General features: G+C 29.0%; 1 long non-coding RNA gene and 1 pseudogene across 2 annotated transcripts; both read left to right on the plus strand.

Annotated features, from left to right (window-relative positions):
• Positions 1-3,871: 3,871 nt before the first annotated feature.
• On the plus strand, positions 3,872-11,223 carry LOC149893988 (uncharacterized). Of its 2 annotated transcripts, XR_016449136.1 has the most exons (7): positions 3,872-3,964; positions 6,796-7,010; positions 7,301-7,415; positions 7,557-7,627; positions 7,794-7,902; positions 8,331-8,554; positions 9,064-11,223. It is a non-coding gene; the product is annotated as an uncharacterized LOC149893988 (long non-coding RNA). The 2 variants fall into 2 exon arrangements; XR_016449135.1 differs by having other exon boundaries at positions 7,557-7,902.
• On the plus strand, positions 4,280-6,739 carry LOC149893989 (uncharacterized; annotated as a pseudogene).
• Positions 11,224-11,502: the final 279 nt, after the last annotated feature.

Raw genomic sequence — 11,502 nt, forward strand, 5'->3', positions numbered from 1 at the left:
AAATTGAGATAAGAAGCGAGAAATATTTTTGCATTTTCTCGTAGAAAATCCTGGTGTATCAAACAAAACAATTTCAAAATTTATAGCGTTCCTCTGAAACAAAAAAATAGTGTTCCTCGGCCCTGTTTTCTACTAAAGCAACCCCAAACCATTACATGCTCGCTATTTAAACATATAGCGTTCAGAATTCATTGTTTCATTTTTAGGAAGAAAGTATATTATGTATGTAACTTGTTAATACTTTCTTCCTAAAAATGAAACATAAAGCTCTGAACATTATAAAAGGTGTTTAGAACAAAAACCTTTAGACCCTTTTGAAACACGTCAATCAACTTTCTGTATGCAGATGGTGCACGTTGTCATACATCGAAAAAATCACTAGCACCGTCGAGCGTGCTACACTTCGATTCCGGAACTAATGACGGAAATTAAAAGAGTTTTGATTAAGTACATGTCTCTACAATGCTAACACAAACTCTCTGAAAGCATGCCATAACGTATTGAAATGGTACTTAAAAAAAAGTATTAAATAATTTTTTTTTGAACAATGTTATCGTTCTTAGGTTTTGAATTTTTTTTATGAGCATAATTTTTGATTAAAAAATGATTTAAATTTTTCTTTAATCGGTTTTTTATTAACCTTTCTTTTTTTTTAAACGTTTTTTTCAGCAACGTTTTTTGTAATGGAATTGCAACCCCCTCCTTCTCCAATGATTTTCAGCAACGTTAACCTATTTAAAATTTGTTCATGCAGTTTTTGAACTGCTTGTTTTTAACATGAAAAATTTACTTCATGCAAAAAGAACCTTTTTGAATTTATGTTTTAACAATAATTTCTTCCGAAATTTTACGACCCTACTTTTGAGTTTTGCAAAACTTTTTCAAACCATTAAATTAGTCAAAATGGGAACTTCAATCTGACAAAGAACGTAAAAAGGCGTTCAAAGAACAAAAAAACAAATAATCAAATGAACAAAAAATCAAGTTCCAATTTAAATTGGTGAAAATCAATTTTTTGACCCTCTTATTAAAAAAGGCATTCTGACAGTCCTTTTGAGATTTAAAAAACATTTCTAAATCATAAAAAATAAATTCTTATAACGCTGCAAACATAAAAAAACGACTTTTGTCAAAAAGGATTTTTAACTCTCCAACGTCAAAATCAGGTCTATCTGATAGCATCTTGGTATCTTGGTAATCTCGGACTAGATTATCCAATACTTCTTAATATATATTCTTCCTCTTTCGTTCATTTTAGTGTTATAAATATAATGACGACATTAGAAGTAAAAAAAAAAAAAACACAGCTCTTATTCATGTTTCAAAATGCATTAGCTTTTGTTTACACCTTGGTCCGCAAGGTAGACTTAAAACTACCTTCAAGAAAACAGCAACAACAACAACTTCAAAAGAAATCTACGGGGGGCGTTTTAGTTTATAAAATTTTAAATTCAAAATTGATGTTGATCCAGTTTTAAAGTTACGAACTAAAAAAAAATGCAACTTCGATGAGAAAGCCCCAAAACAAGACTTAGAAAAATTAAAATTTATACAAAACAAAACTTAAACAAAACAAAACTTAAAAAAAAGACCAACGGACGTCCAGAAGAACATAGACGGTTACATGCAATGTTAAGAAGTAGATGTAGAATGCCGGTTTTAGATCATATACCGATCTTAGATCACGCGAGAACTTTATAAACAACCCAACAGTCTGATTGCTAAATCCTGCTAAAAGAGGAAAATTCCACGCCTGTTGTTAAGTGGAAAATTAATTAAGCACTGTAAAGAATTATTTTTACTTACTTCAATTCTATGATTAAATACTATGACGAGATTCTTTACATATATTTCTTCAAATTCGATTGCTAAACCATCATTAATTTGCTGTTCATCTGCATCTTCAATTAACAATGAAATTTCATCATTTAGAATATTGATTCTCTTGAATCTATCATATGCAGTCTCAAATTAATAAATTCTGATTAATTATCATTTTGATTTACATCTTTCATTAAATCATTCGCCTGATCGAATATTTTTTAAATAGAATTAACATTCATAGTTCTCACACTTCTTTTAGTTGTAAGGACAGACATTTCACAAATCTCATTTCAAATTTAAACGGGATTTTCAAACTCAAAGTATTTTTCTCACAAACGGCAATTAATTTTTGAATGTTTTATTGAATTTTAAACGCTTTAAACGTTTCTAATGAACTTTGAATAAAATATTTTTATTGCCTGTAATAACTTGTTTAAAAAAAACTTATCAGTTATTGACGACCGCAATGCAACAAAATAAAATCCAAAATTGTTAGCAATTAACTTTAGCGACTAAATTTATAACTTATGAAGTTAAGCTAAAGAGTATCCCTTATATTGTCGAATTTTACATTAGTATTTAATAACGTAACTCTACTTAACATACTTAACTCCCTTAACTTATTTATTTTAACCTTATATCACATAACTTATCTTAATTCAACATAAAACCTTAATATACAGTGGGGTGCAAAAAAAAAGCCACACCAACATTTTTTCTTGACTTTAAGTATAAAATTAAGCAAAACAAAAAAAATTGGATGTGGCAGTGAAAAGTTGAGGAAAGAAGAGGTATGTTATATATATACACTAATAGTTATATAAAAAAATCTTTAAAATACGGAATAATATGGGCGCATTTAATATTTTAGTATTTAATAACGTAACTCTACTTAACATACTTAACTCACTTAACTTATTTTAATTCAACATAAAACCTTAATATAAATATCTCGAATAATAAAATCACTAAGCTGGTATCCTGCTCTTTGAGATGAACGAACTCTTCACGAAGAATGTTTCACTAGCTGATCTTTAAATATCTTCTTAACCTTTGGCTTAATAAGGAGTTTTTTTATATTTCCGTGGGCTCCATTAAGAATTGCGTTTATATACTTCAATTCTATATTAAATACTATGGCGAGATTCTTTATGTATATTTCTTAGGATAACCGTTTACAAAAGACTTGAGACGCACCAAGTGTATCAAATAGAGAGAGAGACTGCGTGTGCCGCTAAGTTTCACAGCAACATTAATAGCAGAATCTTTTGTGTTATTTAGTAAAGCAACTCCATCTTTCTCTTTCGCATATTTTGTCTTGGCAATAATCCATACGTTAATTTTTGCAATAAAAACAGTACTGAAAGTTCCTTTGCCAATTTTCTTATCTTAAGCAAACTTGTTATTCGTCTGCTGATTTTTCATCAAGTGAGTTACTCAACCACTTTTAAATTGATTTACAATAACATTGATTCAGATAATCAGAAATAATAATTCAATAATTTTCTACACTATGATTTTACTATTTTTAAGTTTCAGGATAAAACTGAGCAACCTTTGCGAACGTTATTAAATTTAATTGTTAGGTAGAAAATCTTAAAACGGGTTTTGAGAAATATCTTCAATTGGGTAACTTAACACAATATGACGTCCTGCCGACGTCAATATCATTGCGTCGGGCCAACCAATTAATTCAAACGTCTTTCCGACTACGTTAGGATAACGTCGGGCAACCTTAATTATTTTCACGTCCTGCCAACGTAGATATGATAACATTAAACCAACAAATTCATAACATTGTATAATTGTGCAAACGTTATCCTACCGACAAAAATAGGGCGTTTTTTTTTTAAATAAAAAAAACTATATAGCCCTTAGATATGTATCTAGGACACTCGGACTTAGATATGCATTTAAGGGCAGTACTTTTTTTTTTTATTAAAAAAAGATAAATGAAAGGATATATCAAAAATTGAAATGAAAATAAAAAGTAATAATAAACGAATTTTGATTGGTCAGTGAAAACAATGTTCTCACATGCTTCAAATTTATGTCCGCACATGCGTCCAGAAATCTGTATTTAAGAATAAAAATAAGGAAAAAAAAGTTTAAAGAAAACTAAAGAAATGATGACTAGCAAGTAAGTTACTTAAGCATTATTTTAAAATATATATTATAACTTTTTCATTTTTGATTAAATTAAGACAAATCATAAAGATTTGAAAGTTTCGTTGCTAATTTGCAACCATTGCTATTTAAAACTTTAAAAGTATGTAAAGATATTTTAAAAGCTTTAAGTTTACAAATGCAAGCTTGCATTTGTTAAATAGTTTTTAAATTTAAATTTTTTGAAATCTCTTTAAATTTCATTTGACCTTTTGTTTGTCAACGTTGATGAGTCTTGTTAATAATCGTTGGTGAGTCTTGTTGGTCAACGTTGTTTAAGGACATTGACCTTACAAGGTTAATGTCCTTAACCATGTATTTGTTTTAAAAGTAAATTAAAATATTTAAAAATATAAGTGTTCATTGATTAACTAAACTAAGGTCATGAGTGTTAAATTAATTTTATATATTTTACATTGGTTTTTGTAACAAATGTTGGTTTAGTTTTATGATTCATAAAGCCTTATCTATTGTGGCTTACTGAATAGGATTAATATATATTACTAACAATGCATCTACAGTGAAATTGTTGGATATTATTATTAGGTCCAAATCATATTCTTCCATGCATTGTATAAGAGCCAGAGTTCAAGCACACTTGGAAGACATTCAAACTTCAAGTGCCATAAATGATGATGATTTTCTAATTCATAATACTTTATCAATTGAGCATTCCAGTAAAACCCTTACTAATAAATTATTATATATAAGTAATGAAGTTTATTTTAATAAAGAAACTGATTCTTGTGAGGCTTACAAAATTGCAGATGTCTTTAACACAAATCAAGTTCCACATAATAATTTTATGTTGAGTGAAAAAGTTAATAATCAGCCATTCGAATTGAATGACTATGTGTGTCTCCAAATGAGTGACAGTGATAGGTTGGAATGGAATTCTAAATCAGACAATTTCCAAGATACTGATGACTGTGATGGTAAGGAAGGACTGGTTGTTGAGCTTGCATGATGGGCTGTTAATGAAAATATTTCTCACTATTCACTAAAATCTCTGTTACATATACTTCAACCACATCATTCTTTTTTGCCACTTGATCCCAGGACTTTATTGTCAACACCAAGAAATGTGAGTTGTGAAAAGTTGAGTAGTAGTGGTTTATGTCATCATTTTGGAATTGCCTCATGCTTGCAAAAATTGTTTGAAAGTGAAAAAATATTTTTAAATCCATCAGATTGTTCTGAATTTTTAATCCAATGCAATATCAATGGTTTGCCTTTATTTAAAAGCACTGGTTTACAGCTGTGGCCAATTCTTGGTTTATTAAAACAGCCAAGTGAAACAAGCAAACCTTTTCTAATTGGAATATATGCTAGTTACAACAAACCTTCTAATGTTATTGAGTTTTTGAACTCATTTGTGATTGAAATCTCTCAATTGGAAAAAAATGGAATAAAACTGAAAGACAAAGTTTATCAGTTTTGTATTCATAGTTTTGTCTGTGATGCTCCTGCTCGATCCTTTTTAAAAAATACAAAGCCGTACAGTGGATATTATAGCTGTGATTGTTGCATTTAATCTGGAAAACACATAGGAAGAATGACCTTTACTAAAGTGACTAGTCCTCTTCGAACTAATGAAGCATTTAATGATATGTTGTATGAAGATCATTATAAAAACAATATAAAATCAGCACTTATGCAATTGTCTATTGGCATGGTAACTGACTTGCTGTTAGACTGTTAGAATACATGCATCTTGTCTGTTTAGGCGTTATAAGAAAGTTGTTACAGTTTTGGGTTAAGGGTATTTTAAAAACTAGATTAACTGCACAACAAGTCATGAAAATAAGTGAACATCAGAAGTTGTTGCGTCCTTCAATACCACATGAATTTGCACGCAAACCACGTTCCCTTACTGAACTAGATGATTGGAAGGCAACTGAGTTTTGTTTGTTTTGTTGTATACAGGTCCATTAGTTCTTCAAAACAATATGCATCCTATTCTGTACAAGCATTTTTTGCTTCTTCATGTAGCCATTTCATGTCTTGTTAGCAGCAAGCTCTGTCAAAGTTTGTGTGACTATGCTCAAAAATTATTGACAATTTTTGTACAGCATTCACAGAAATTATATGGACCTGAGTTTGTTATTTATAATGTTCACTGCATAATTCATTTACCAGATGATGTTTGTTGATTTGGTGCATTAGATGGAATAAGTGCTTTTCCTTTTGAAAACTACTTACGAAGTGTTAAAAAACTTATTCGAAAACCATCATTACCACTTCAACAAGTTATTAGAAAAGTTTCAGAAAAAAGCTTATCTCTGTCTCCAATAAGGATAGAAAAAAAGAGTATCCTTTTTGTAAATATGAACATAACAATGGTCCATTAATATGGCCTGAGTTGTTTAACGCCATTCAATATAAGAGTGTTGAACTTAAATCTTTCGTTTTTTCATTAACAGAAAATAATAATTGTATACTTCTGAATACTTCCAAAGTTGGAATCCTTCAAAACATAATTAAAAAAGATTTGGATATATTTGTAGTCGTAAAACAGTTTCAAAATACAAACTCGTTTTATGAATATCCTTTAGACTCAAAAAAGTCAAATACATTTTAAGTGTCTCAAATTGAAGATAAACTTCTATATATAACATAAATGATTTAGTTTCAAAATGTGTGTGTGTGTTTACCTATAAATAACAGTGAACACCTCATTATTTCTATTTTTTTTAAATTTTATTGTCTGACATTTATTGTTTTTGATGATATACCTGAATTGGGTTGAGCATAAGTGTTTTTTTATAAAACCATTTGATGTACACATTTTTCTTAATTTTCTAGATTACATTGTATTGTTCACTTTTTGGAATCTGATGAAGTGGAAATTGCTCCAAAAACTTGGGTTCGAAAACTGCTTAATGATGTTGATGAACATCTTGAATGTTACTGGCCACCATATAAGTCTCACCAAAAAATTTTAAAAGCTGTTCAGACATGTGCTGATTTCAAAATTGATAAATGGAAGAGTTACAAAGCTAGAATTTTGAAAAATTTTGGTATTTTTTTATATAGTCTTGAGTATCTTTTATTGCTGTAGTATATTTATCAAAAATCCTGATCCACTAATTTTGTTAACAATTGTGCAAATATTGATAAAAATATATTGTGTAAATTTAACAGGTTATGATTAGTTATATGTAATCCTTGTGCTGTCATACTAATGTAAAATAAGTTGAAATACTTTTGTTTGTAGTATCTTACTCATAACTAAGATACTACATTAATATATTTAACCAAGATATATGTTAGTTAAACATATCAATAAACTTCATTAAAATGGTTTTAGATACATATGAAAGCGCAGAAAAAGAAATTGCATAAGCAAAAGAAAAATCTGATTTGGGTACTGATGTTTCAGACATTGATGATGGAACAACGCTCCGTAAAAGAAAACACACAAGGTATGCCATAAATAAGTTTAGTCATAATGATTAAATATTAGGTTATCGAGACTACCTGTGTTTTGACAAAAACTAATGTGTTTCATTTTTGAAATTTTTGTTCAAATGTTTTTTCATTTTTGTGTATATACTTTTGATTAGGATTTCATACATACCTTCATCAGACACTGAGATATTCAGCAGTCCAGAAAGAAATATTTTTTTGCAAACAGGTAACTTACAAATAGCTGAACAGAAAAAACACTTTAATGAATGTCCAGAACGAAAAAGACATAAAAACTTAACTATAGAATATGAAGATCTTCCTGAGCCACCTGCCTTTTCTCAATGTTTAATACCAAATACAAATGAAAGCCAATGAAGTCTTATTTTATTTAGCACTGGAAAAAAGAAATTTGTTCCAGTACTTAAGAAACATCAGGAAAAACTTCTCTCTCAATATTTCCATCATGCTCTACAGATGGAAGGCTGTATTTATCAGCAACAGGTTTATATTCAAGTTTTTAAACACAGTTTTTTATTAGAATTATAGATTACTTAATTATTTTATCAGACTTATAGATTACGACTTTATTGTGTATTTATTTGCAAAATGTTTTACATTAAGAAGATAAAATTAAATCAAATTAAAATTAAGATTAATAATTCATTTTCTAGACCTTCTTAAATAGTTTTGTAAAAAATAAAAGCAGCTTAAACTATTTATATATATATTCCTTTTTTCTTTTGTATTGCTAGACCTTAAACAAAATCTAAATTTAAGATTTTATAAAAACCAGTTAATGAATTTTACAAGGAGAAACTTATTCCTACTCCAAATTGTTATAATATAATCATTGATTTTCAAGAAACTTAGTTATTACCTATTTATAGACTATATTTAGCTCACCAATTTTAGTTTGTTTTTTTTTTTAGCTGTACAACAGAAACTAATTCTTCTTCTTGAAGAAAATAAAGAGCAAGGAGAAGAATTTAAGGAGCAAGGTGAGAAGACCATAAACCTATTACAGCAACTTGTAATAACTCATGAAGGCGATAATGTAGTCAGAGGATTACCTTTTCAATTCCCTGCATCAACAGCAGAAGAGCTTCAACTTATTGATGATCAAGCTGAAGAAGGCGATATTAAAGGGAGACTGGTAAAACTTTATATATGCCACTTTGTCTAATGAAGGTAGTTTGTGTGAATTTTGCCTTAGATTGAGTTATTATAATTAATTATAGAAGGTAGTTTTGTGTTAATTTTGTCAATTTTTGTTACTCACTGAAATGCTTCTAAAATTTCACATATAATAGAACAGAATTATTTTTTTATGCTTCTATCGTATTTATATTCACAAGATGTTTGAAAATTTCATAAAGAAAAATTGTTGGTATTAATGTTGCAGGTTTAGAAATGTTCTTTCTGGAACTTTTAAGAACTTTAATAAACCCTGTTTATTAGAGTTCTTTAAAGTTCAAGAAAAAGCATTTCTAAACTCAAGATATTCTTATAAGAATATCTTGGGTGAAAAATATTTGAAAATGTTTAACAAATATATAAGTACGCTGTTTATGCTCAATAAAACCAAAAACACTTGCAGATTTTTGTTACACTTTTTAAAAATAAAAAAAGTTATGCTATAGGTGTTTATTTTACTTTATATAGACAAGATTTCTTGGATTGGTTGGAGGTCTCAATGTCAAGGCAACTACTAGAGCTATACTAAGTCGTTTATGGAACACAGATGTTGCAAAGTTATGCAATTGGAAGCCAACGACGTGCCAATCGTGCAAGTCAACATTAACTTATATTAACTATAATATAAACCATTTACTATATATACATATATATATATAAAATGTGGATATATTTAAATTAAAATCTTTTTAAATTTTAAAGATTGCGATTTAAGCAGTTGATACAAAATGAAAGTGTCCTTGAGCTATTTTGCGACAACTTTGATGGATTTTTTTTTTACATTGCTCCATGCGTATTGTGCTGAATTCATAATAGCAATCAAATCACGTTTTCATTCAAAGTTAGGCGGTCTCTTTTTTATTCGACTTCAAAAGTCCAGTTTATATATATGAACGGGGCAGGAATATTAATATTGTGCTTACTCAAGACCGTTAATCAATTTGCTGCCCAACCGACATCTTCATCCGACGTCGGCTGTTTCACCTCTTTTCTAAGTCACAATAATGTCAATGTGCCGACGTTGGCAAAATACCATTTTCTAAACGTCGGGCCATTTAGATTGGGCCGACGTAGAACCGGTGATCAGATCGCAGAAAAGCCGACATCTTTAGCTGACGTAGGGCCGATCATAACAAAGACGTCTGAAAGACGTCGGCAGGACGTCGATGTGTTATCTGGGTTGAGATTAATTCTCATTCTCTTTTTTCTTTCCAACAAAGTATTCTTGTGTCTTTGTTATTTAGGACTGATTTCATAATTTCATAAGCTTTATTGTTTCATTTAAGTTCCTCGGTATATCTCGCTTTTTACAACCATTAGTTAAAAAATCCAACCATTGCTCTTTCAAAGAGTTCTCTCCTGTTATTACTAGGTTTTGTTGTTTTTTGAATTTCGATTGTTCGCAAAACATCCAGTGCATTTTGTTATCTGGTATTTCTATATTATATTTTTTAATCATTGGGACCATCTCTTTTAAGTAATAAAATTCATCTTTTTTATGTTTTTTGTCTAAATCGTAAATCTTCTGAAATTTTTTCATTTTTTTAGGCATCTTTTACAACTCTCTCTGGAAAGATATTGTTTTTTGTTACAATAATAATGTACGTATTGAGCATAACTTCGTGGTACTTGATAGATTGCCCGCTACTGACTTGTTGGCTAATTATTTTGGACATGTATTCCTGTTCACGTGCAAAAAAATAGTCCTCATAATTTCGCTGCATTTCGATCGCGATTTTTTGTTTACTTTTAACAGTGCAGAAAATGTCAACTTTACTTTGGTCATTATACTTGCCATCCCCTAAAAGTTCATTAGAGTTTATTTCGACATCTGTTACTTCTTGATCACCTTCGAAACCGAGAATACTATTTACAAAACTGATCAACACAGCTTTATTTTGATCGTTACCGAACAGCAATTTAAATGTGAAATCGTATTTTGGGTCGGCGAAAACATTTTCTTCGTCTTGAGTTTCGGTTTTAATTTGTTGCATTTTTTTATTTTTTTTTATTTTCTTTCTTCACTTGGTTTTTTGATTTTTGCTTTTTAACTGATAATTGCTTTTTAACTCTTATTTAGCTATTAAACGGAATTGAATTTTCATTTTTTAACTCGTGGTAAGCAATTTAATGTCTCAGGAGATTTCCTTAAAATTACCTTTTTATTCTAAGTTGAAAACATTACTATATAATATTATTATATAAGACACCATTAAATTATGTAGGTTCTACAGGAAATAAAAGGTGTGAAATCAAAAAAAAATTTTGTTTCAAAAAAAAATTTTTTTTTTGAAAACTATTATTTTTTAGAACTTGAACATTGATGTTGAAAAATAGTTATACGACCATTTTCGGCAACTGCTGAAAATGGTGGTATAATTAATTTTCAATAATTTCAGTTTTTCATGCATCAGTACTAAAAAGTTAGAGTTTGATAAAGTTTACGCTCAGCAATATTTAAGAAACTCTTTACAACCTTATTTGAGTCCGCTGCACTCAAATTTTACGAACTTTTTTAAAAGCTCAACTTTAAGTAGGACTTTGTTACTTTAAGTTCAAGTTGATCCTTTTTTTTTAGCAGTTGTTGAAAAAAATCTTTTATGTTGTTTCATTTCTGAAAGTTTTTTACGTTTTTTATGTTTTTTATGTTCATTTGATAAAACTGAATAAGAAAGTAACCAGTGGCAATTGAAGAGAAATATTTTTTCTGTTGAAAAAAAGTTATTTTTGTAATATTTTTTACTTGTAATTAAAAATGTTGATTCCAGCATTTTGAAAAGAGACTTTTGAGAAGCTTTTTTTTTTTTAACTTTCTTAGCATCAAGAGCAGCTTAATATAGGAATCAGTTAGTTATGCGCTTTTTTTAAAAATTTATAAAAAAAATGAGTATGTGTAATAAATTAAAA

Source organism: Hydra viridissima, unplaced genomic scaffold (assembly GCF_058129835.1).
Source record: "Hydra viridissima isolate aposymbiotic clone 2 unplaced genomic scaffold, HvirCarnegie_v1 scaffold_1, whole genome shotgun sequence".
NCBI classification, from domain to species: domain Eukaryota; kingdom Metazoa; phylum Cnidaria; class Hydrozoa; order Anthoathecata; family Hydridae; genus Hydra; species Hydra viridissima.